Consider the following 24541-nt stretch of genomic DNA (forward strand, 5'->3'; position numbering starts at 1 on the left):
ATGTGACAACTTGACCAAAATGGTCCAGCTGACTGAATGGAGCCAGCTTGAATCCTTGTCCTTGTCCAATTAATTCTCTGTATTAAAGTGTCGTTGGCAGCCTAGTTTAGTGAGATGTTGTTTTTATTATTTAGAACTAGTGAAGTAGCACTATAAAATATGACTTCCTTTGTATCTATTTCAGTAGAGACCCTAAATGGGGCACATTGACATTTTGTGATGGTGAATGATCTCCTTTCTATTATTTATATATTAGGAACATGAGGATTCACAGGAGACTCAATACTATTCCAGCTTTACAGCCATCACAAAAGGGTTCCTCTGGGGACTCTGGGTGGGAGGGAATTGACTGTGAAAGAAGATGTGTCTGGAATGCAAATTTAGACCCAGCCCAGAGTTGGGAGTGTTATGGGAGAATTGCTGGTATTTTGCCCAGTGCATGACTAAGGCAAGGCTCTTACTGGGGTGCCCACCACTCTCACCCCATCTCCCACACCCGGCATGGTGTTCACATTTCAGAGATAATGTGCTCAAAGAGCTTTTACTGTGCAGTCCAAGGGCAAAGCAGCACATTGTAGAAAGTGATGGTGTCACCTCAGGGCTTGGCAAGGAAGCACTGTGTTTGCGGGCAATAGCAAGGCCGTGTGCTCACTGCAAAAGATGAGACCCTTTATCCCAAGAGCACGGAGTCATCCTGTAAAATCAGTTTAATAGCCTATAATCAGCATATTTTTGGAATTAAATAGTATGTAATAGAAAACACTAACAATGCAAAACACAAGTAGAATGAATTTCTTCCTATGAGTAGACTGAAAGTGTTGAGAATCACTCACTTGTAGATTAATGGAATGTCCTAGTTTTCTCCCCTGGAGGCATTTAGAAACAGGACTGAGTCTTTTGGACTGAATTAACTTCTGAGTCATGTTTATTCAAGTGATGAGTGAGACTTGGAAGGAGGGAGATACTAGACTTATAAGTTTGCGGGGAGGAGTGTTGAACAAGTAAATTTGGGGAGAAAGCAAAAATATATTCTTTTTGTTCCCTAAGATTGAGATGTGGGTCATGCTGGTTACAATAATAATTAAATAGCTTCGTTTTAGGAATTCCTAAAATCTTTTGGTGCCTTCTATGTTCATATTCTGAAGCCTGATAAAAAATTCTGAAGTTTTCTAATCCTCTTGGTGTTGCTCAATCAATGAGGTGGGAAAATGTACTTAATAATTTCTTTCCTCCATCTGTTCACTCTCCTTTCATGACAAAGGCCCAATTAAACACATTCTTATATAGTCAGAGAAAAAAAAATAGAACCAGGAATTTTTTTTAAAAATGTATACTCTTATAATGACTTGTTATGTATGGGCTGGGGAGAGGGAAGAGGAGGAACAAGGACATGTGAAAGCTTTCTCAGGCATTCTAGAAATTGATACCTGGTTCTACAGTTTACTTAACAAAAACACTTCAAATGTTACTGAGAAGGGGATCCAAGAAGAGACAAGATTCCAGATGCTAAAATTTGTCTTCTTTTTTGTTGTTTTCAGTGTAGGAGAGAAATGGCTTCTGATGGCACAGAAAATCAGTGACATAATAAAGCTATGTCATGATGGGATTTGATAGAGGAGCTTTCCATTGTCCTATTAACTCTAAGTACCTCTTATTAGCACTGTCAGTCCTTGACCTCAACTACTTCTGCTGCAAGCCCGATTCCCTTCAAGCATCTGTGTTGTGCTTTGCCTATTCCTAGTTCCATTCATCCATGCAATCACTGATATATCATTTATTAAACTCTCTCTTTGTTCTGAGGACACAGCAACAGGGAAATTACAAATGTTCCTTTTTCAGAAGTTCACGGTCTTCTTAAGTACCTTCAGCCTCAATTCACTTCTGAATGGCAGACACTGCTGCTTTGCTATTCCAACAGCTATTCCCAAGGCCCTCCTCAAGTCTCCACCTTCTTCTGTAGACTATTTATCTTGTCCTGCTTCCCATGTAGCCAGGGGTGGTCATGTAACGTTGTTCTGACCAATGAGATACAAGGACTTAATGAAGGCTAGATAATTTGTATATACCAAGAAAAGACAGAAAAGTGTCTGGTACTTCATCTTCTCACATTCTTTCTGTCTGAAGCAAATTGAGGCACGTGGCTCAAGGGTAGCCATCTTAAAATCATGAAAGATAAAGAGGGAACAAAGCCACGAGGATCACAAAGATACAGGTTGTCTGAACTAATACTAGTATCAGTCACTTCCAGAAATTTTGCTACTTGTTTAAAGCCTATAAGGCAGGGTAAGCTCAAGAGCCTATATCTCATGGTTTACCTGGCCATACTTAACAGTTTAATGGGCTTTCCTGCTCCATCTTTCAGCTCTACCATCATTCACCTGCTCCTCTAGCAGATGTTAGGCTATAATTGCTTCTATGGGCTGCCAGGAGACCCTGGTTCTCCAAAATCCTTTCGGTTGAATATATTTTTTCCCTTTTAGAACTATTTTTAAAAGAGTTTCATCAGAAAAGATGAAAGAAAAATGTATCAGAAGGTATAATTCCACAGGAACCCAGCCTTAGGAGGAGATAGTCTGTGATGGCTTCCCGGCACTTAATAAATGCTCAGCACATTTTGGTTTCTTTATCTTTCCTCCCTCAGAGCCAAAGTTGCTCATCCTAAGCAGTGGAGGACTAGTTATGAGATCCTGTGAGTGGCTCAGGTGCTGGGGCAAAAGCATCCATTAATTTTCATTAATTTGGCCTAATGAAAACTTTTCAAAGGTTTTCCTTTTTGATTTATGAGCGTTTTTCCTCCCACATACTCCTTCATGTGGTTGGTGTTCTAGAAAGAAAACATAAACGTGAGTTAGGGGAACACATTTCCCCTCGGATCTTCTGTTAATTCACTGAATAAAGGTGAGCAGGACACATTAGTTTCACAGGTCTTGCTGGGGCGCAACTTCTGTCAGTCCTTTCTGCAGCCTGATAAACACAGATGAACAATAAGCTGCGATTCTGCCATTGAAAACTTGAATGTTTTGAATGTTTTAGGAGTAAAGATCACGAAAGTGAAGTCTATTTTCTCCTATGCCAATTGAAATTTGTGGGTTGGTGATTCATAAAGTCTCTTGTAACTACCACACATTATTTTGTATTTACTTGTTTTGTTTCTTAGGAGAAAAGAATATTTTCCTGAGAGCTATCAACCAGGTACACAAAGAAAGAATCTTTGTTAGTAGAGTGGAGCACAATAATAATTTCTGCATCTCTTCTGTTGGATATGAGACTTTGTGATAGCTGATTGTAGGGCATAGAATTTCATGTTCTTTCATAAATAAAATCTTATTAAATACTTAAAGTATTCTAATGGTTTGTTGTGGCCACTACTGTACTCTACAAGAGAAAAAATATTGAATGTAAGCACCTTATAAAGTTTAAAAAGGGGCTCCCTTTAAGGTTAAGACCAGGAGATCCTGGAAATGATAGTTTAAGGACTGTCCTCATTCTATTTCTGGCTAGAGTCAGCGAATGCCCTATAAATTGCATCAGTGGTTGAAAAGAGAGGCTGTAGAATAATTTCCGGGAGAATAACACCTTATGCCATGCCTAACATGATACCTAGGACCATGTTTAGTATAACTGGGTGCTTGGTAAATATCATGTAAAGGAATGACCACTGAGATGATCAGTTTCTGTTATCACCTGCTTAAACCATGAACAGCTATTAATAGATCCAGATGGCAATAACAGAGTCAAAATTAAGTTTTACCTCACAATATAAGTAATTAAGATGAGCCTTTCAGTCTTCGGAGATCCATAGCATCCTTCCTAAACCCTTTTGCTGAGGAAGAAGCATTGAACGGAACTCTTTCTTCAATTTATCCATTGAAGTTTTCCCTCCATGCGTTTGACCTGCAGATCAGCAAATCCGAGTTCAATACAACCACACAAAATCAGCTTTGTTCAATGTTCAAAAGAATAAATCTAGAGATAGATCACCCTGTCAGAGCTGGTTGTGGTCTGAAAGCCCATAATATATTTCTTATCAAGTACAAGTTGGATTTTAAGTTTAAGTGTTCAAATGTCACCTAGTTGATTGGCTGACCTCCGGTTTAGGCAGGTATTTTTACACATGAACTTTATGTGAACCTGGAGAGACAGAAAATGATGAGCTGAGGAGTGAGGGTTAAGAAAGTGACCTTGCTCGGGTCACTGTGGGGTCCTCCAGGGACATAGAGATACCCCGCCATACACTGTCTAATAAAGGCCAATAAAGGAGAGGATTAGTCCTGGTGTGGTCTCGGCACAGCTATAAATTCTCATGCACTAATAAAATAATAGGATGTTATTAATTCAACCATTCTGGTTGCTTCCAAAATGATATTGGAGCAATATCATTGATTCATTATTTTCAACTGCTAATACATTATTTTCCAGAACGATTAACTGCTTTAAAACCACCGTGCCATAATACAGTTGGAAGAGATGGTGAAATGTTTCGACTGATTCTGGCAATTATCTTAATTTAAGGCTAGACTACATGTCTTAGAAATAAGAATTATACTTTGAAACAACTGAGAGGAAAAAATTAAGATGAGAATGAATATTTTTGAACTTCCCAACTGAATTTTATATATGAAAGGTGAACACTAGGTCACTTTTTTTTTTTTTCAAGAAACAAACTTTAGTAACATTTAAATTTTTTTCACATATTTTATATAGCACTGTTGTAGTCAGGGTTTTGGCAAGGGAACACACTTAGTACAAGACACATAATTTATAGGGTTATTTTATGATATTTACCCAAAAAGTCAAATACAAAGAAGTGCAAGAGCTTAACCCCTCACTAGAGATCCAAAGAATCCAGTCAATGGCCTGGATCCCAGTAATGTCCCCACAAGTCCAGCTAAAGCCTTAGAGTCCAAGGCAGTGTCCTCCACGAGTCCAGCCAGTGTCCTAGAGCCCACAGCAATGTCTCGTGCTTGTCCATATTGAGCATCTGCACCTGGAAGGCCCAGAGGCCAGTGGTGGAAGCTAGAAAACCTCCACTGGTGAGATGAGGGATCTTCATTGGAGCCAGGAAATGATGCTCATGGTGAAGATCAGAGCTCCCCTGATGAAAACAGCAGCCATTCCCAGAGACAGCGAGGCCCTGAGCTCCTTCTCTTCCAACCATAACAGCTGAGTTCTCATCAGGAAAACCATTCACAGCAAGCTTCTCCTGGAAAATCAACAGCCCACGATCTTCCCCTCCAGTTCTCTTTTTATGACTATTGGTAACAATCCTCAGGTGGATCTTCCACGCCCAGACCATGCTGATTTAGTTCAGCTGGGAAGTACAAGTTGCGCATTAGTTAATCCACCACAAGCACCGAATTAGAAAAGCCAAAAAGAAGTGTTTATTGATATCCTACAATGGCTAGGGCATTAAACTTTCACAGATGGAACCTTGATGTTGATGAGATTGAGTTTTGCTTTCTTCTCCCAGTGCAGAATTACAATCATAAAGGAAAACCATATCTACCCACTAAGAATAGGAGGGAGTGGTAGAATTTTGAACTGCATTAAAGTTTCTAATTTATCAATTAAAAAATTTGAGAGGCCAGACGTCCTGGTGCGTGACTATAATTCCAGCCCTCAGGAGGCTGAGGCACAAGGATTGCGGTGAGTTGGAGGTCAGCCTGGGCAACATAGTGAGTTCAAGGCCAGCCTGGATTAGAGTGAAACCCTGTCTCAAAACAAAAAACAAAAACTGTTACAAAATCATTGCTTTAGAAAAAGAAAACTGAAGAGATGGAAGCAAAAACAGGGACACATCATAGTGGCATATCAAGCACCTACATTTCTGGATTTTTCCAATTTTTGTGGTGTTGTGATTTATTTTTTTCAATATTTACTTGAAATCTATTTTTTATATTCATAATTTTATATTCTTTTTTTTCTAAAGTGGGTCCTCATGATCAAAGAATATTTGGGTATTCCCCTGGCAAGACAGAAAATAATCTGCTACTAAACACCCAAGCCTTAAAAGATAGTAGGATCTATTGCATAATTTTCTGAGCTCAGTGCAAACTGCAAATTTAAGGCTCCTTCTTAAAATCTGTGAAATTTCAAGATGACAGGAGGAGAGCATTTAGTTCCACAGGGATGGGGACCTTCCTTGGTCAGAGCCGGCGAACCTGCACAGGGCTCATCCCTGTGAAGCCTGCCTTGCCGGAGGTTTGTGAAGAGTAACACTGTGTCTCTAGTGTTCCTACTGAGGCTGAGGCTCCCGCTCTTGGGGTCAGACCTGATGAAGATAGCTTTTACTCCCTTGCTTACTCAGCTTTGCTCTCGTTTCCTTTTATTACATCCTGGTCTATTTGCATTTACACTTCTGTTTCCAACTGTTTCTCACATCTCAACCAACTATGGGGGAAATTTGTTAGGTTTTTAATAGTCTAGTATAGAGCACCCTTTTGCATCGAATTCTCAGGTGCAGCTGTTTAGTGGGTCACAAGAAACCCTATAAAACTCTGTAAATGGCTACGTTGGGTCAGGTGGCAATCTTGATGTGTTCAACTGGGGACAAGAGTTGTGGTGTCATTCAGTGAAAAGCATGATGACTGATTTGCTTCTAATTTCTCCATTACAGCTGTGCCCTTGGCAGTAATGGAAGGCTTCTCAGGTGGGTGGGATAGCTGGATGACACTGGACTGGTTCTGTCCAACCCAGTATGCATAAGGTCCAATATTGTCTAGAAAAATATGTATGCACGTCATAGATGGCAGCACAAAGTTGATGTTTACAAGTTAAAATATGTTGTGTTCCCAAACTGGGATGATTTGGACATTGGGAAAACAGAATGTGAGGCCCATTCCCTCTGTAAAATCTCACCCTGCTTCCTTATCAGATTTCAGCCTCTGCAGAGGCATTTTCAAGTGGGCTGTAATTGCTTGCTGGTATACACTTTGTAGCCTCATAAATCTTCACTAGCACAGAAAAGTAAATTGTGTTGTGTTTGAGAATTCTTTGGAAATGTATTGCTGCTGGGTAGTGGGGAGACAAGGAAGGAGAGGGGCTGTGTTCTAAGGTGAAAGGCATCATTGTGAGCACTGATCCTTCCAGATGAGAGTGAAGGTAAAGCCCAACTAAGGAGCTTTGAGCTGCTGCTTACGCTGTTCACAGCGGTGAGTGACGCAGTGGAGGGATGGAAGGCTGTGGCCTGTACATCCTGAAGATCGCACATTCGTGGTCAAAGGAGTGTCTGTTCTAGAGACAACCCTGCTCTTTCTTGGGGCAAATGGGGTGACAGCGTTCCATGCACCACTGACGCTTAAACTGGCTGAATGTCAGAATCATCTGGGTAGATTGTTCACATAGAAACTTTAAAAATAAAATTTCAATCAGGGCAATAGAATGTGGTTATTACAAGCCTGGCACTGAGTCAGAGTAGTGGCTCCCATCCCATCTGTCTGACTTGCTGGGTGGCAGCTGTCTGCACCTTTGTTTCTTATTTCATCTATAAGATGTAAACAATAATCTTACCTCTCCCATAAGATTTTGTGAGATTAAATGAGAAGATATTAGAACAGCATTCAGAACTCTGGACATACTTAAGAAATCTGGGTTATTTTACATATATATCGTGTGTGTCATATGTAATTAAGGATAGAGGTGTTTGTACATACATTTGTGCATATCTCTACACAATAGCACAAGTAGATTACATGGAGTTTTAGTGCACTACCTGAAAGGGAATACTGTACCATGAAATCTCCTTTGAGATCTTCTCTTGAAAGGCAAGCAGAGTGCACTCAAACATGTGTTGAAAGTTAAAGAAAATTCCCAAAATGAAAGATCTGTAAAAGGAGCCATAGTTACACATAGAAGAATCTTGGGTTTGACAAACAACCAAAAAATAAATCTAATTCATTTTATGGAAAAAACATTCAGAAGCTGAAGCAGACAACACCTGTATTTTCAAGCCTTGGGAGAAACACAGCTCCAGCAAACCTAACAACTACTTTTCCCAGGCAAAAGCAACTCCAATTCAGTGAGCTATCAGGCAACGGTGGAGGATAGAAGTGAAAGGCAATCTCTTCTCCCTGTCTTATAACTACAGCTCTCTGGATTGTCAGTTCCTGCAGGGCAGGGACCATGTCCATTTCACTCCCTTGAGCTAGACCCTTGCAGGTCGGCTGTGTGTGGATTAGCATTCAGTAGGTGTGTGTGTGTGTGAAGATGACAGACCATGCAGCCAGTCCCCTTGGTAATTTAGAGCAGGCTGTGTTGGTAGTAAGAGGTTTTATTTTCTTTCCTGTGGGAGCCCCTTTTCTGCTTGACCTTTGTGTTGATTGTAAGCTCCCTTGGGCAGGGGACTTGTTTGTCTGTGTGTTTATTAAGAGGCACTGAGCAAACTGCAGCAGACTACACAGTGATAACAGTGAGTAAAAATTTCATGAGATGCTATCAAATGATTCATTAAAAGAAAGATCCAGGATATTGTCACCAACTGCTACATTCACTAGTCATGTCATAACATCATCAAAATGCTAAAGAAGGTTGTCTGACATGATTTGTTATTAAAAAAAATAAACCCAAGTTTCTGTAGTTCTTAAATTTGGGTAGCTTTTCCTCTCTTGATATTTGCCACAGGTTTTATTGAGTGCTGTTCAGTTCTTATCCTTTGGACATGAACAAAGCCTTTGTTCCCACCACCCCCACAAGCCCCCTGAGCATTCTAAACTTTTATCCAGGAATCCAAGTATCCAGAATAAAGGATGCAGAAGCCACTGAAAGAGGATAAACATGGTGTTAGGAAGGTGCCAGGAGGAAGAGACTGTTCATCGTGTCCTGTCCTGGGATCCAGACAAAGCTGACTGGGTGTTTGCTTGGAGCTAAGAAGGGCAGATGGAGAAGATTGAGATCTGGACCTCAAAGCATCCCCTAGCACTGACTGCATGCTCACACGGTAATAATTAAAGGGAGAGTTATACAAGGGGAGGATCTGACAGTCCAGGTCTGCTTGCTTGGGGCCAGAAGTTTCAGAAGGCATTAATGATAGACAAATGCTCAAGATAGAGAATGGGAGTGTCCCACCAGGTAAGGGTCACCTCATAGTGGAGCCCCTGGAGTGAATGTTATGCCCAAATTCAAAGGAGAGCTGGGTTGCTCTTTGGGAAGATTATCAACAGGGAGCAACCCTTTGGAGTCTAAGATTTGCAGTCTTTGAAGGAGGGTATAACAAAATCAAGTAAGGTTCCAGCCTTGGAGAGGCAGATGCACTTTAAGTGGCCACTCGGAAAAGCAGCCAAGGCCCAAGTCCAGCTATCAGGTTGCTGGGGCTCACAGTGGACTGACTCTGGGAGAGAAAACAAGGAACCATTTCTCAGATCCATAGCACTGTACCATGAGTGTGACTCAGCACAGCAATGCTGTGGACTATAAACTGTTGGGACCAGGAGAACCAAACTCATTGTTTTAGTTTGGGAACTGGCAGCGAAGCTGAGCTTGCAGGTAGATGAAATGGTTTAGTTGGAGAGTGAGATGGAACCATCTGGCAGAAAGCCCAACTGTCTTATACAGCAGCCAAATCTGCCTTCACTCTTATCCAGAAATTTCCAGAACCATGGAATTGGCTATCATTTCTGGTGACAGAGACAGCAGATTGTAGGAGTATGCATTATAGAATTAGACTGGTTGCCTTTGGTGTTTAGCCATGATTCCATACCATTGTTAACCTTTATTTGCTAAATGAAAATGCAGGATACTCTGTTGAATTTAAATTTCAGATAAACCATGAAGAACTATTTAATATGACTATGTCCCAGAGATTTAGCTCAGTGGTGCTGCCGCCTGCCTAGCAAGCTCAGGGTCCTGAATTCGATCCCTGGTACCAAAAAAAAAATATTGTTTGCCTGAAATTCAAATTTAACTGAGTATTCTAGATTTTCTCTGGCAAATGTACTTTTCTACTTTCTACTAGAACTTGGGAAAATAATTTAATACCTCTATTTCCTCATCAATAAAATGGGCATGTTTTAGCTTACAATATCATCTCAAGGACTCAGGGAGTTAATAGCTACAAACAGCTTACAACTGCATATCCCACAGAGTAAGTTTGATTAATTTTGCTTTCATTATTTCTGTGATTATCACCAGCACTGTAAGTACTACTATATGTAAGAGTCTGAGTTACTGGTCATCAGTGGGATCTTTTAATTTTTATGAACTAATGCTGGGCAAAGCTTCAATAAAATTGTGAAATATTTTTTTCATCTATTTATTGCCCAATTGCTTCCAAAAAAAGTTAATACAGGTCTTACAAAAAAAGACAGGTACTCCCCCACTGCCATTCCATGCTCCTAGGGCAGAGAAAGGCAGAGAAGGTGAGCCAGTCCCAGCACCTGGAAGGAAGTTCCCCCACTGCCATTCCATGCTCCTAGGGCAGAGAAGGTGAGCTACATGGGCACGAGAAGCACCACCCCCCACCACCCCCCATCCTGGAAATGAAAAGACACATAAACAAGCCTCAGAAACAGACTTCCAGATCACCTACAGCAACCCCAAAGGGAAACAATATGGAACAATCTGATACTCAACCACCTGGATTCTCTGAACTAGCAACAAAAGAGGATCTGGGAAAAATGAAATCAGAAATACTTACTCAGATAACAGCAAAGATTGTGCTCATAGTGCAAGACATGATTAATAAATCTAGAGAGGACACAGATAAAAAAATAGAGGATCTGAGCAACATGATGGAATCCCAACATAGGAATCAAATGGAATCCATAAAACAGATGCAAACAGATTTCCAGGAGATTAAAAACTCCATCGAAAGTCTGCTCAGCAGAATGAACCAATGTGAGAATAGAATTTCAGATATAGAAGATAAGATTGCAATTAGTAACCAGGAAAAGAAAAATTGCTTCAAAATTGTAAAGGAACACAAGAAATCAATCCAGCAGCTGCTAGATGATACAAAGAAGAATAACATAAGACTGATTGGAGTCAATGAAGAAAGAAGAAAGAGTGCAGATGACATAAAAAAACTGTTCACAGAAGTGATGGCACAAAACTTCCCAAGCAGGGGAAAAGAACTTGACATACATATAAGTGAGGCATATAGGACTCCAGCTAGCCTTAATAAAAAAAAAAAAATCTACACATAAGCATATAATAGTTAGGATTCCAGAAATCCAACAGGAGAACAAAGTTCTACAAGCAGTGAAAGAAAAGAAACAAATTACATACTAAGGAAGCCCATCAGAATCACAGCAGACTTCTCAATGCAAACCCTCAAGGCAAGAAGAGCTTGGAGTGATGTATTTCAAGCCCTAAAGGAAAACAGCCTCCAACCCAGATTGATATACCCTGCAAAACTATCTTTCAAAATTGATGGAGAAATAAGATACTTTCATGATAAAGAGCACCTCAGGAACTTCATCAATACCAAACCAGCACTCCAAAAAGTTTTAGACAATACCCTAGGAAAAGACAATGAGGATCACAACCCCAGGAAGCCCAGCAGAATGAATCCATTGGGTGTGACAAATTAAACTCAAATGGGGAGAATCCAACAAAAAGAAAAAGTCATGACAAGGCTTTTATAACTTTTAACTTCATCTCCCTAATGAGTGTATAATTCAATCTTGTTATTGTACAGATTAGTATTTTTCTGATTCTAGAGTTGCACACCTTTCCTTGTGCTGTACTGGCTATTTATCATCTTCTTATGTCTACTTTTTAATTGGGTTGTCTATTAATGAGCTCTAAGAGTTCTTTATATATTCTGGTCATAGGTTATATACATTGTAAATATGGTCTGTTTAAGGACTACTTTTCATTTTAATGATGTCATTTAAAGTTCTAAATTTTGAGGGAATCTCATTTATGAATTTTTTTCTTTTATACATCATGTTTTTCGTATCCTAGGTAGTTCTTGCCTACCCTAAATTCATAAACATTTTCCCTTATAATTTCTTCTTAAAGTTTTATACTTTTAGGCTTTCATATTTAGGTTCATAGATCCCTTCAAATTATTTTCATGTATGGAAAAAAAGGGTTGAGGTTAATTTTTTATATACGAATACCAGGTGTTCTAGTGCCATTTGCTGAAAACACTATCTCTTCTTCGGCTCTTGAATTGAGTTTATATTCTATAAAATGCTAATGTTAAATAATCTTTCAAAACTCAGTGGACCATATATGTGTGGTTCTATTTCTAGATTCTCTGTTTTACTCAAATGATCCATATGTCTTTCCTTATACCAACACTGCCTTGATTACTGTAGCTTTAGAAGAAGTCTTAAAATTAGGTATTAAATGTCTTCCAACACTGTTTTTGTTTTTGTTTTTAACTTTTCTAGGTCCTTTGTACTCCTACATAACTTTTAAATTTCAATATCCAATTCTTCATTTATAGCAAGTATACACAGACCTGAATTTTTATATATACCTTGTGTTTTCTAATCCTGCTAAATTCAAGTACAAGTTCTAGGGGCTCCTAGAGATTTCTTAGTATTTTCTCTGCAGATGATCATTTCATCTACATATGAAGATTTTGCTTCTGCTGTGCCAATCCTATCCTAGTTGTGTCATTTTATTGCCAAACTATTTTGGTTGGGCCTAGGTTTCAAAGTTTAATGGACAGATAAAGGGTAAGCATATCTGCCCTTGTTCCCCACCTTAAGGAGAAAGCATTGTATCTTCTCCAGCCATATAAGGCATTCTCACTGGAAATATGGAATACATGTCTTTAATCTATTGAGAAGGTTCTGTTGTACTTCTAGTCTCCTGATAGCTTTTACCATGAACAGCTGTGGAATTTAGTCCAATACTTTTGCTCCAACTAGTGACAGGACCATATGACTTTTTCCTTTCCTGTGTTAAAATGATGGCTTTTGGGGGTGGATCTTCCAATGCTGAACCAACACTGCCACCCCTATAACAAAACCGCTTTCTACATACTGCCAGATCTGACTTCTAATAGTTTGTTTTGTTCAACAAATTTCTATGGTCATACTTTTTTCTTCTATTATCTTTATCTAATTTTAGGATTAGCTGAATGTTGATTTCCAAAAATGAGGGGAGAAGTGTTCCTTTTTTTCCTGCTTTAAATGTTTGATATAATTTATCAGTTACAATGTATATGAGCCTGTTGTTGTCATATAGGTAGGTTTTCGAGCTAGGAATATACTTTCTTTAATAGGTGCTATTCAAATTTTATATTTCCTCCAGAGTTAGTTTCATTAATTTGTCTTCCAAGGTACTTCATAGAAGTTGTCAAATTTATTTCAAAACAGATTTTTGAAGTATGCTTTCTATATCCTTTTAAATTCTGTAAAATCTGTGGTAATGTCTCCTAGGTCTTGATATTTTAATTTTAGAAATGTGTAATAGGAAATAAAGGTCTAGGGGGGCAGGGGAGAGGAAAGAGGGGAAAAAAATATGAGAAAGGAAAAAATGGAAACGGGATCTTTTCAAGTGGGGAGGGGTTGAGGGGGTGAGGGGAGGGCAGGGGAAGGGGGAAAAAAATAAGAACCAAGATATTCATGTAATGGTACAAGATCCCAATGATGAATGTAAATGTATTTTATACCTAAATTGTACCCATAAACTTAATGGTGGAAAAAAAAAAAGAAAAAAGACAGGTAAAATAAACCCAAAGCCAATTACCAAAAGATAAAAGATAATCATCACGAAGTTAAATAAGAGGCAGAGAGAGAAGCTGGGATTCTGGCTGAGGACATAGCTGTGGGATGTTGAGGATAAAGGAGAGTTCCGAGCTTGCTGATAGTCCTGGAGAAACAGAAATGATGGGAAATCGGGGGGTAGATTCGGTGTGCATTTCCTGTCCCCAGCTTCCTTTCTCTGTACCACTTCCTCCTCCCCAGCGGATGTAGTTTTATTTCCAGAGAAAGAATCTTTTTAAATCATAACCTCAACTTAAGTTAGTGAGTAACCTGCAAAAACATTTCCAGTTAAACTCACTGCGGAATGCAAGGGTGGACTCTCTGTTGGAGAGGCCTGGGGTGTCAGTACTGCGGAGGAAGGAAGAGGATTTGTGTTTGGTGCCAATTTTGGGGCGGTAAGCTCTCCGTTGACCTTAGCTGCCCATCAGAAAGGATCCCCAGGGGAATTTCAGACTGTGATACAGACCAAATTCTTCAGAATCCTTGAGAGCAGGACTCAGCCGTGTGCCTTTTAGAGCTTCCCAGATATCCACACTGGGTTGTCTAGCTTGAGCTTGAGAAGGATGCCCTGGGCAGGCTTAGGAGTCAACCAAAAAGAGAGAAAAGAAAAAAAAGCCAGAGGGGCCAGGGATTTAGCTCAGTGGTGCCAGCAAGCACAAGGTCCTGAGTTCGATCTCTGGTACCAAAAAAAACCAAAAAGAAAGCCAGAAAATAACGATAAAAACTATAATTTTTGAATTCTTATTATGTACTTTTCTAGCCTGAACAACACGGAGAATAGGTATTTTTACCCACATTTTACAAAATGATGAAAGAAAATTATAAACAACACAGTAAGTGAGCTTCAAATCCATTGGAGGCCTGACTCCTAAATTGGAGCCCTTCTCGATAAGCCATCTTGTGGAACAGGTGGAATCAGCCTTTTGCAGAGCTGTGGTCTACTTCCCTTGGCCCTTATCCTCCTCAATATCCACCCACTCTGTTAGATACCAGTGCCCAGCTGCTGCGACCCGTGTCCCCATTCAGCTCAGGCCCAGTGCCTGGGAGATTTGTTAGAAGAGAGCCTTTTAGCGGATCTTTATACTAACAGTTTTAGTTCCCCACACAGCCTCTGCCCCTCCCACTACAGACCCATCAACCAGAGTGAAACAATAGACACACTTATTTGGTCCTTGCTGGACAAACCTGTCTGAAGACAGACTGGCAAGCAATTGCCAGGCTTCTCTGCCTGTAATTAAGTAGGGTTTGCCTGGCAAGTTTAGCAGGTCAAGCAGGACTTGCTTGTGCCTGTGCTAATGCCAAAGCTTGAATGAAAAGTAGGAGCAGTATGGGGGGGTGAGGGTTTGCAGATCATCCAGGGCCATTCAGAAGACATTAGCCACCCATTCTATCAGGAAAACCCCTTTCGCTAACACAGAATGAAACATCATTATATTTTATTGTTAGCTCACTGGTGGAAAGAATTGCCAGACAAACTCAGTTCTGCTGTTAAAACCCTATCTTTCCAGCTGGTGTATGTACATGCGTTTGTGTTTATGTCTCCATCCATTCATTGTCCCGATAGTCATTCATTTACCTACTCATTAATTTGATCACACAACCAATGTTTATTAAGTGCTTGCTATGTGGCAGGAACCATGCTAGATTCTGAGTATTTGTTAGTGAGCAAGACAAAAAAAAATAGCCTTGTGGTTGTGGAACCTGCAGCATAGGGATGGTAAGGGGAGGTAGGGAGTAAGCAAATAAATTATATGTTTTACCTATATAATTACCCATTGTGATAGAAGCTATTACAGAGAGATTATATTTTTTGATGGTGAGAAAGATAAAAGGTGAGGCTGCCTGGAAATGCTTCTTTGAGAAAGTTGCATTTGAAGGAAGATATAATTTTCCAACTCTAAATATTTCTGCATCCTATTCCTTGAATATTTTTCTAAGCTCTTTCCCTTTTATCAAGAATGCCAATTGCACACAGCCTTCCTACCACTTTTCACATGTTCATTATTGAGCTAAGCCTCATAGATGGTTATATTAAAAAAAAATACAGCCCCTGTATCCCACAGACAATCCATGTAGATTTCTTTATGTACTTTACCCTTTAATCATCATCAGCTGCTTATTTTATGATGCACTTTATTGTTTTCAGAGCACTTGCACATGGATTACTCAGTTGATCTTCACCAACAGCACTGCAGGGTATGAAGAGCAAGATCTTCCTGTTAAAAAGCAGAGAGCAGTGATGGCTCTGGTGCATCAGTGTCTGGTCCAAGGTCATGTACTAGTGAGTATCAGAGACAGGAGAAGAACTGGAAGTTTATTTGCTCCCAGGCCAGGAATCTTTCATGCATAATGCCCGCTGTTCTTCCAGCCTTCCTCCTCCAACATAGGCACATTTCTCTCTCCGTTGTGGAGCATTTGATGGAAGATTGATTTAGAGACCCAGTTTCTCAGGCAGGTCTCTGAAGATTTCATGGTCCCTGGCTCAGCCCCAGCTCTGCAACCTACAGTTAATAAACAAACAAATAAATACCTTCAACAATTATGTTTTGTGTGTCCAGTATGTATCAGACACTAGTGCTATATTACTGAGCAAACAAACAAGAATCTCTGCCTTCCTTGAGTTTATATTCTCCTGTTGGTTGCAAATCAAGAAGTAAATAAATACAGAAATAGAGAGTTTGTCAAATGGTGTATTATGGACAAAAATAAAGCAAAGAGAGAGTTCAGGAGGGCAGTGGGGACAGAGTGTTGAAATGTTTAGATTAGGGTGTCAGAAATGACCTCCCTGCAAGTGTGCTGTTTGGGCCCAGTCCTGAGGTCATCTGGGGAAAGGGTTCTAAGCAGAGAGGACACAGTTCAGCAGCTGGCTTCAGGCCTGTGCCCAGCCGATACATCCCACCTTTGAACTTGAACTCTGTTTTCCCAAAGACACAATATTAAAAACCCTGGTTAGAGGCTGTCGAAATCATATTTTTAAGGATTAGGTTCTGTATTCAATTTCATTTTGGGCTAAATATCTTATTGTGGGTTGTCCAGAAAGCCAAACCACCATGAATAATGTTTCCACGGGAAAATGTTTTCTGAGTTTAACTTGCTGACTTAGGAATGAACTTAAAGAGTAGATCTGGCTGGCAAGTTGAGAGTTGGCTGTGCTGGCGAAGGGGCACTTCTCCTAACAAGTCTTCCTCTTTGAGCTAGGAAAGAAAGAACACCATTGCCCTGGGCCTCTTTCACCTTCGAGGATAACCCTGACTTGTTTTTTCTATCAGGATTCTCCCTTTTAGTCTCTTTGGTTCCAGCCTGTATTTTCCACTTTGCCTGCAGGGCTTCTATTTTTGCGCTCAGATCTTTGAATAATCCTTCATGAAGCCACTGTGAAAGCCCTTGATTCCCTTATTCTTCTTTTTCAGAAGGGTTGCTGTCTAGCTCACCTTAATTGTGTCTCACAGATGTCCCAAGGCTTTTTTTCTCATGCACATGGATTTATTTGTATTATTTCATTGTCTGATTCTAGCAGTTGCAGTACATTTAATGTCAGTAATAAGCATTGTACCTGGAAATCTCTGAATACCTCACAAATGGATTAATGAATATATACTCTATGTTGTTCCTGAAATTAATGACTACCCTCGCTCCACTAAGTGGTGAATCCTTAGACACCTTTATTTTTTTCTGTTTGAAATTGATTCTATGTCTTCATAAAAATAATCAGCTAGACTTTCTTTTTCTCCAGCTCTGCCTCCTGTTCCTTGAAGTTGCATAGGAACAGTATCTATCTTCAGAGAGCCACTATGAGGAATCATAAATCTACATCTTCAGGGCGACAAGCAAAGAAGAGGTGAGTACTTGTACACTGGGGAGAGTATTTCGGATTCTTCTGTGAATTTGTCTTTTGTGTTTGCCTGGGTGGGTCTTCCAGGTAGCCATATATACATGTACTCTTAAAATGATGTATGATATTTCCTTTGTTCTCACTGTATTTACACAGTCTGATAACTATGCAGTATGGCACAAGTACACTATTATGGGCTGTCTGGAGATTCAAATTCAGAGAATAATAATAGGTAATGTGGTTTGAGAGTCTGCTGCATGGCAGGCACTACGTTTCCTAGGAATGAACTATGTTACTTCATTATATCTTCAGGTGAGCCCTTGAGACACGGAGATTTGGTACCTTATCAAAAATCACCAAGCTAGGAGAGTCAAAGTTTAACTCTAGGCAATCTGTTTTCAGGACACAAACTTTTAACCATTACTTGTGACTGCTGCCTATGGATAACAGAGGCACAAAGAGCTTTCTCATTTTCTTTTTCCCTTCATGGACCCTAGATGCTTTTATGACTCTTAATAGAGAATCTAACCTCAAATGCCCTCATCACAGATGACACCTGGTCACTGGCTCTCCCACTGTGGTATGATGCAAATACCTGGAGGACTTTAAAACAGTGCTGGGCTACCTTTGGGTTTTGGATTCAGAAGGATCGTAATCAGTTTCCAGGTGAAGCTAATGTCACTGGTCCAGGGGACATGCTTTGAGAACCATTGATCTAGGCACTGCCGAAGACCCTGGTAGGGAAGTGATAATTACACCTTTGTATTGTTCAGCATTTTGCTGTTTTCAAATCACATAATTATGTGTCTGTGTTGTCTCATTTCACTGTGCCCAGTGCTGGGCTTTATACTGGGCAAATTTTATCTGTATTGTATGGATGTGAAAATAGAGTTTCTATGATTAACAGTGACTTGTTCCTCATTGCATACGCTAAGAGCTAAAACCTAGGCATTTCATTATTCATTCTACCCTGCTAATGCTAAAAAGAGTCCAATGACTCCACTCCTTGTCGCCAGGACAAACTGGTTTGTTCACTTTCCTTCTCAATTGAAGCTTGCAGGAAGGAATGAGCTCAGGAAGACATCCTTTGCTTAAAAAGAGAAACTGTGTCCAGAGAGGAGAGGCGTGCATAACTGAGCACAGAGGAGGGCGGGCCTGTTTGTCTCTGAAAACAAGATCCTGACACCTAAATCCAAATTAAAGATTTCCGAGCTAGAACGGGGCTGGCTAATATTTCTCTTCCCTTCCAGGTCCCCTGATCTTATAAATATCAATTATAAGGTTGAGTAAATTACAGGGAGGTTGAACTTTGAATTGTTGTAGCACTTTAAAGTGTCTATATAGGGATAATAAGGAGATGGTGAGGATCTGCTGAAAGAAATCTCACACATATTTATAGATAATTAATACAGTGAGCCAAAACTGGAAATCAGCACTGAATTTTTTAAAGCAGTAATTTAAAAATGCATTATGGAAACACATTAAGTTAGCAGTTATTCAACAAGGAAATGGGAAGATTAGTAAGCTAATTAAAGGTAATAAAAACAAGTTAAGGTAGACTGCCTATAACTTGGAAATTAAATATTTAAAATCCCTTTTGTAGTCTTGCTGCTTCTAGGCTGGGCAAGCCACAGATGGCAAATTAATACATTGATAAGTTACTGAGCTTTTATGTAATAAGATGAGATTTTTGTACAAAAATATATTCCCTGGAGAAGCACAAGGAAATGTTTCTAGGTAACCCTAGACCGTTGAGCAGGCCCCAGTGAACACACGTGTGCTCATTCTTCCTCACGGGATGAGTGATTGCCATTCTGGGAACCTGATCTTGGGAAACTTTCTCCAATAGATCTGATCCCACTTGGCTTTCAGATCCTGTGGCCTCTTTGCTGATCTCTGGGCTCTCTTTCACTTCAAGTTGTGACAGCAATTTGAAGGATGGTTTCTTACCCTTCTCGCGTTCAGAGCTTCGGCTCTGCATGGAATCACTATTGATGTAAAACGGAGCTGAACACTACAACTGGGAAGCTGAAATTGCTGGTGAGAAGGGAAATAGCCACCACTCTGTGGTAGGCGCTTCTGTGAAGTAATGTTCACCTCTGCAGGCTTTGCATGTTTCTTTAGGGAAAGAAAAGGGGGAAAGGAAGATGTTAAAAGCAATAATTGAAGGATTAAAAATAACATTCATCACATACAAGAGAATAATATATTTAGGTCTAAGATGTTTTTTTCTTTTGATTTGCTTTGTTTACCAATTATGGAGACAAGGAGGTGGCAACCAGAGGGAATAACCAGACCCCCAAATTAACCCTACCTGTGTCTGCCAGTGCAATTAAGCAGATTATTAAATACTTCTGGAGGAAATCTTGGGGGGGTGTTTATTGTAGCAAAGGACTTTGCAATTTCAAATTAAAGCAGGCTCACGATTGATTAGTTCTAGTGGTGGACCCTTGTAAAATTTACCAGTGAGCAAATAGAGGTATGCACAGTTAAATGAGGTCAGAGGGCATAGCTTATCACAGGGAGAATTGTCCAACTTATCAGAAAAATGGGGCTCTAATAGGGTAAAAACTAATGGGAAATCAGCAACAGTGTATCAAAAAGAGTTCCATCTGTCAGTAATCTTACCTAGTTACGAAAAACATAGTTTATAAGTGTATAGGTAAACATTGGGTTTTATATCTCAAGATATTTTAGTTGACTAGATTCTATAAAGCCTCTTTATGAACCCAACCTTTCCCCAAAACAGAGGAAAACCATCCTTAAGAAGAATTTGGTCCAATTTAAATAGGAGACAATTTTAACATTGCAAATTATTCCATCAGTGATTATGCAAATTGTTTCTAAAATTTCTCTAAACTTTGTTCTAAGATTTGAAATAGGGGAGCATTTCTTGGGAAAGCTAGCACACTTTTATTAGCAAGGTCACAGTAGGAATTTTAGGAGGACAAGTACAAAATGACTTCCTTAAGCAAAAGTGATCCTTTTTAGTCATCAGAATGGATTGTTTGAAAGCTTCAAAGCAGCAGTGGTTCTTATTACTGCAGCCTGCATTTACAAGAAATGCCTTTTTTCAATTATTTTCACTTTTCATTAGAAGTCTCACAGTTGTTCCTCACCTCATTAAGTGCACTGAGATGCTATGCATTTAATTTCCACTTTACAATTTGTAGTAAATTGTTCAACATTAGACCTGGCTTTTTGAGCCTGTGATTTCTGAAGGTTTTCGATACCCTTTCTCTATAGTAACCAGTTACCTTTTAGAAGACCGAATAAATTAATTCATGTCAATTGTACCTGAACTAGCCTCAGTTATGGGAGTTTTGCTGGGAGAGGTTGTCTAGGCCATGGAGCTTCCAAATGCCCAAGCACTCATTATCATGTGCCTCCTGGAAATCTCTTGGGCTTGCTTATACAACGTCCCTCCTGGTCTAGCCTCCACTTTCATTACTCCGAAATCCGTTGGCTAATTGAACACTTTCTCTCACAAGGCTTTTCTACTTCTCAGCCAAAACTTTCCTCTGCTAATGTGTAACGAGGACTGTTTCCCTTACTTGGTGTTTGCACATTCCAGGTATTTGTAGCTTTTATCATTTTGCTCCCCAGCTGTTGCTCAGTCAGTTTCCTCGAGTGGCCTCCTTTAATCTTTTCTCAAGGGAGTCACTTCCAATTCCCCCTTCCTTTAATCATCTCCTTTGAAGTCAATCCAAGTTTTTGGGTCCTCAGGTACCCAGGAGCAATGCTGAATTCAGTCTAGGTGTGGACTGGTCGAGATCATGTGTGCTAAGAAGGGGAAAGAGCAAAAGAATCTTAGTTGCTTCTTAAACTTCTTTTAATTTCCATTTCAAAATAAGGCTACTTTTCTACCCTCTGTCAGCATCCCTCTCTCTTCTGGCTTTTCTTATTCAATGTGAAGCATTAGGAGATGAGAGTCTTCTGCCACCCAAAACACAAGCACAGGCAGATCACCCCTACCTTGCAGGGTTGGGGTTCTGGGGAAATCAGCCCACAAATTCATATACCATTAACCTTTTCTGACTCTGAATCTTCGGATGGGTTTTAGTTCATGCTTCCCACTCCCCCACCAGCTTAAAGAGCTGGAAGTATACATGTGGTGCGCTGATCACCGAGTGTGGCAAACTTCAATATGCTGTCGAAACTTGTTGTTAGATCACAGCATTTCCTGAGCTGCATTAGTAAATACTCCAAGTACAGTCTCATTGTCAGATTGTAGCAAACTCGGTGACATTCCACAGAGTTCAGCAGCACAGCTAAGAAAAGGGGACCTGTGTATTGCTGGGTTTAGGAGGAGGAGGAAGAGGAGGAAGAAGAGGAGGAGGAGGAGGAGGAGGAGGAGCTGGACATTCCCATGTCACCTTTTATCCTCACGTTACCAACAGGCCTGATGAGGTTCTATGCAAGGTTAGCAAATGTAGAAGTCATCATTTCAGCAAAAGAGGACGCTGCATATCATTGCCATTTAGTTTGAAGTAGGAGAACCTTGCCTCTCATTAGAATTGAAAATTGGGCTTATGCTGCAGACTGGAGCAGACCCCTCAGCTGCACTTCCTGGGAGTCTATTAAATCCACAGCAGTTTCTCAGTGAAGGAATACTGCAGCTTCAGAGCCTTCATCTGCTCAGGAACTCAGTTTTTCATTTCACAGCTCAACTTCTTTCTTAGTAATAAATTGACCTGAATTGGAGTCCTAGGACTGTCAATTTGCACTTTCCCTTTGTACTAACTCTTCTCTCCTGTTACAAACATGTAGAACCATGAAGGGGAGATTAACACTAAAAGAGAACTCTCCCGTGTTACATCATACCTGCCCACTTCTGCCTGTTATTTCTTTCTCCAAGACTTATTTTAGTTCAGCAAAAGCCTCCATGTTAATTTAACAAAGGATTCTTCCCTGCGCTTACTCGAGTTTTCTGCGCATGGGTGACCTGTCCTTCTACCAATTGATTTTGCCACTAGCAATTCTGAATGTTGATCTTGCTTCTTTGAGTTAAGAGGGAACGGTGTGCCTTCAGGTCAGCATCCCTCCTAACCACAACAGAATGTAAGCCTCATTCTCAGACAGAAAGCAATGCATCTGTTCAAAGATGTAGGAAACATAAAAGGGGATGAGACTAAGGATGGAGACAGTTTCTGGGCGTTTACAGGTAAGCTGATACTTTGAAATTCTTGGAGATTAGTGTTCTGTCAAGCAGCAGAACATCTTTGGCAAGAAGCAACCTAGGGGATTAATGGCAGGGAGGGGGGAAGCTAACTGCAGGAGTATGGGGTACAGATGTGTACAGAGGGTGTAAAAGTCATTCTTCTTAGTGCTGGGAAAAGTTTAGACATTCTGGGGATTGAGCCAGATAAATTTTAGTTTAAGCCTCTCAGATCACAGATTACAACAAGCACGGACAAGTTTAATTATAGTAGATGGGAGGTTAAAATGTATACACTTTTATGCATATGCACTCCCCACACACACACAGATGCAGCAGCACTTTGTTTTGGTTTGTTTTTCTGGTGAATTTATGTTACCATTAATTGCAGAGGAGTAAAAGTTTATTGGGGCAAAAGAAATTGGCACATGGTATGCGATGTGATCAACAAATATGGTGGATATTTAAATATAAAAAACACATTACACTAAGATATTTATTGTCATTAATCCTCCTCAGCATACTCCCCCTCACTTTGAACACATTTATCCCATCATTCTTGCTACTTTCTGAAGGAGTTCTGGAAGTCCTCTTTCCTGAAGGTCTGCAGTTGTGCTGTTGTGGCTGCCTTGATATCTTGAATTGATCCAAAACCCTTAACTTTTATGGTCATCTTGACTTTGGGGAAGAGCCAGAAATCAGGTGCCAAATCCAGTGAATGAAGCACTTGAGAACACATCATGACGTTTTTATTTGATATAAACTGCCACAGATGTTTCATCAGTGAGAGGCGATCAAAGAATACAATGAATGTTTAAATAAAAAATTATTGCAGGAAAAAACACACAGCCATCAATCTCCTTCAAAATATTCAAAAATACTTCCCCTCACTTCATATACACTTAGCTCAGCACTCTTGGCAATGTATTTTCAATGTGGTAAGTATTTTTTAAAAAATTTAAACATTCACCATATTTTTGATCACCCCTTGTATAAACAATCTGAAAATAATCAAAAGAGAAGTCAACTTTAAAACTGAACTAGGGGCCAGGGATTTAGCTCAGAGGTTCCGCTGCCTGCCTCAAAAGCACAAGGACCCATGTTTGATCCCCATTACAAAAAAAAATTAAATAAAAAAAAATAAAATTGATCTGTCACTTCAAAGCTAGCATACGAAGAATAAAAACAGCATCAGAAAGCAACATATAGATCTTGCCTGATGTGAAATTTTACTGTGTGTGTGTGTGTATGCGCGTGCATGTGCGCGTTTGTGAATTGACAAATTCAGTCATGAGTTTGGAAAATAAGTGACGTTTCAACAAAATGCATTCGGCTTGGTACAACAGACTGCTTTTAGGAATGATATGGAAACAGTAATCAAAATATAAGCTGCAGGGCTGGGGATTTGGCTCAGTGGTGCTGCCGCCTGACTCGCAAGCACAAAGTCGTGAGTTCGATTCCCAGTATATATATATATATGCTGCAAAGCTGAAATAAGATGATTTTTAGTTCTCTATTACAGAGCAACAGGCTGTGCCACAACTTACTGATTTATTTTGCTCAATTCTCCAGGTTGGTTGAGCGTAGTTGGGTGCTGTTCTTCTCATGGCATCAGTTGGAGTCACCCACTCAGGTCCATTGGGCTGGCAGCCCCAGTGAGCCTGGGACACGCAGGATAAACTCCCTCGAATGTCTGGGGTTCTGACAGGGACAGCTGTAAGGCTGAGCCCTCTCTTCATAAATTGATTTCCAAGGAGTGATCTAGGACTTGATTTCTAAGCAGTGACCTATGAAAAGATAGAGAAGAAAAATGAGATATTTCAAAATACAAGAAATTAAAGATAGATTAAAGAGAGGAAGTTTTAAAGGAAAGTTTTAAAATAAACTTAT

General features: G+C 39.9%; 1 long non-coding RNA gene across 1 annotated transcript; it reads right to left on the bottom strand.

Moving 5' to 3' along the window:
* Window positions 1–15763: 15763 nt before the first annotated feature.
* Window positions 15764–24526, bottom strand: LOC110345736 (uncharacterized). Its single transcript, XR_002389319.2, has 4 exons — window positions 24199–24526; window positions 21048–21276; window positions 19444–19611; window positions 15764–16162 (listed from the first exon to the last, which is right to left on the bottom strand). It is a non-coding gene; the product is annotated as an uncharacterized LOC110345736 (long non-coding RNA).
* Between the last annotated feature and the right edge of the window lie 15 nt (window positions 24527–24541).

This window comes from Heterocephalus glaber, unplaced genomic scaffold (assembly GCF_053883595.1).
Source record: "Heterocephalus glaber isolate CG9 unplaced genomic scaffold, H.glaber_assembly_v1.0 deba00000621, whole genome shotgun sequence".
NCBI classification, from domain to species: domain Eukaryota; kingdom Metazoa; phylum Chordata; class Mammalia; order Rodentia; family Bathyergidae; genus Heterocephalus; species Heterocephalus glaber.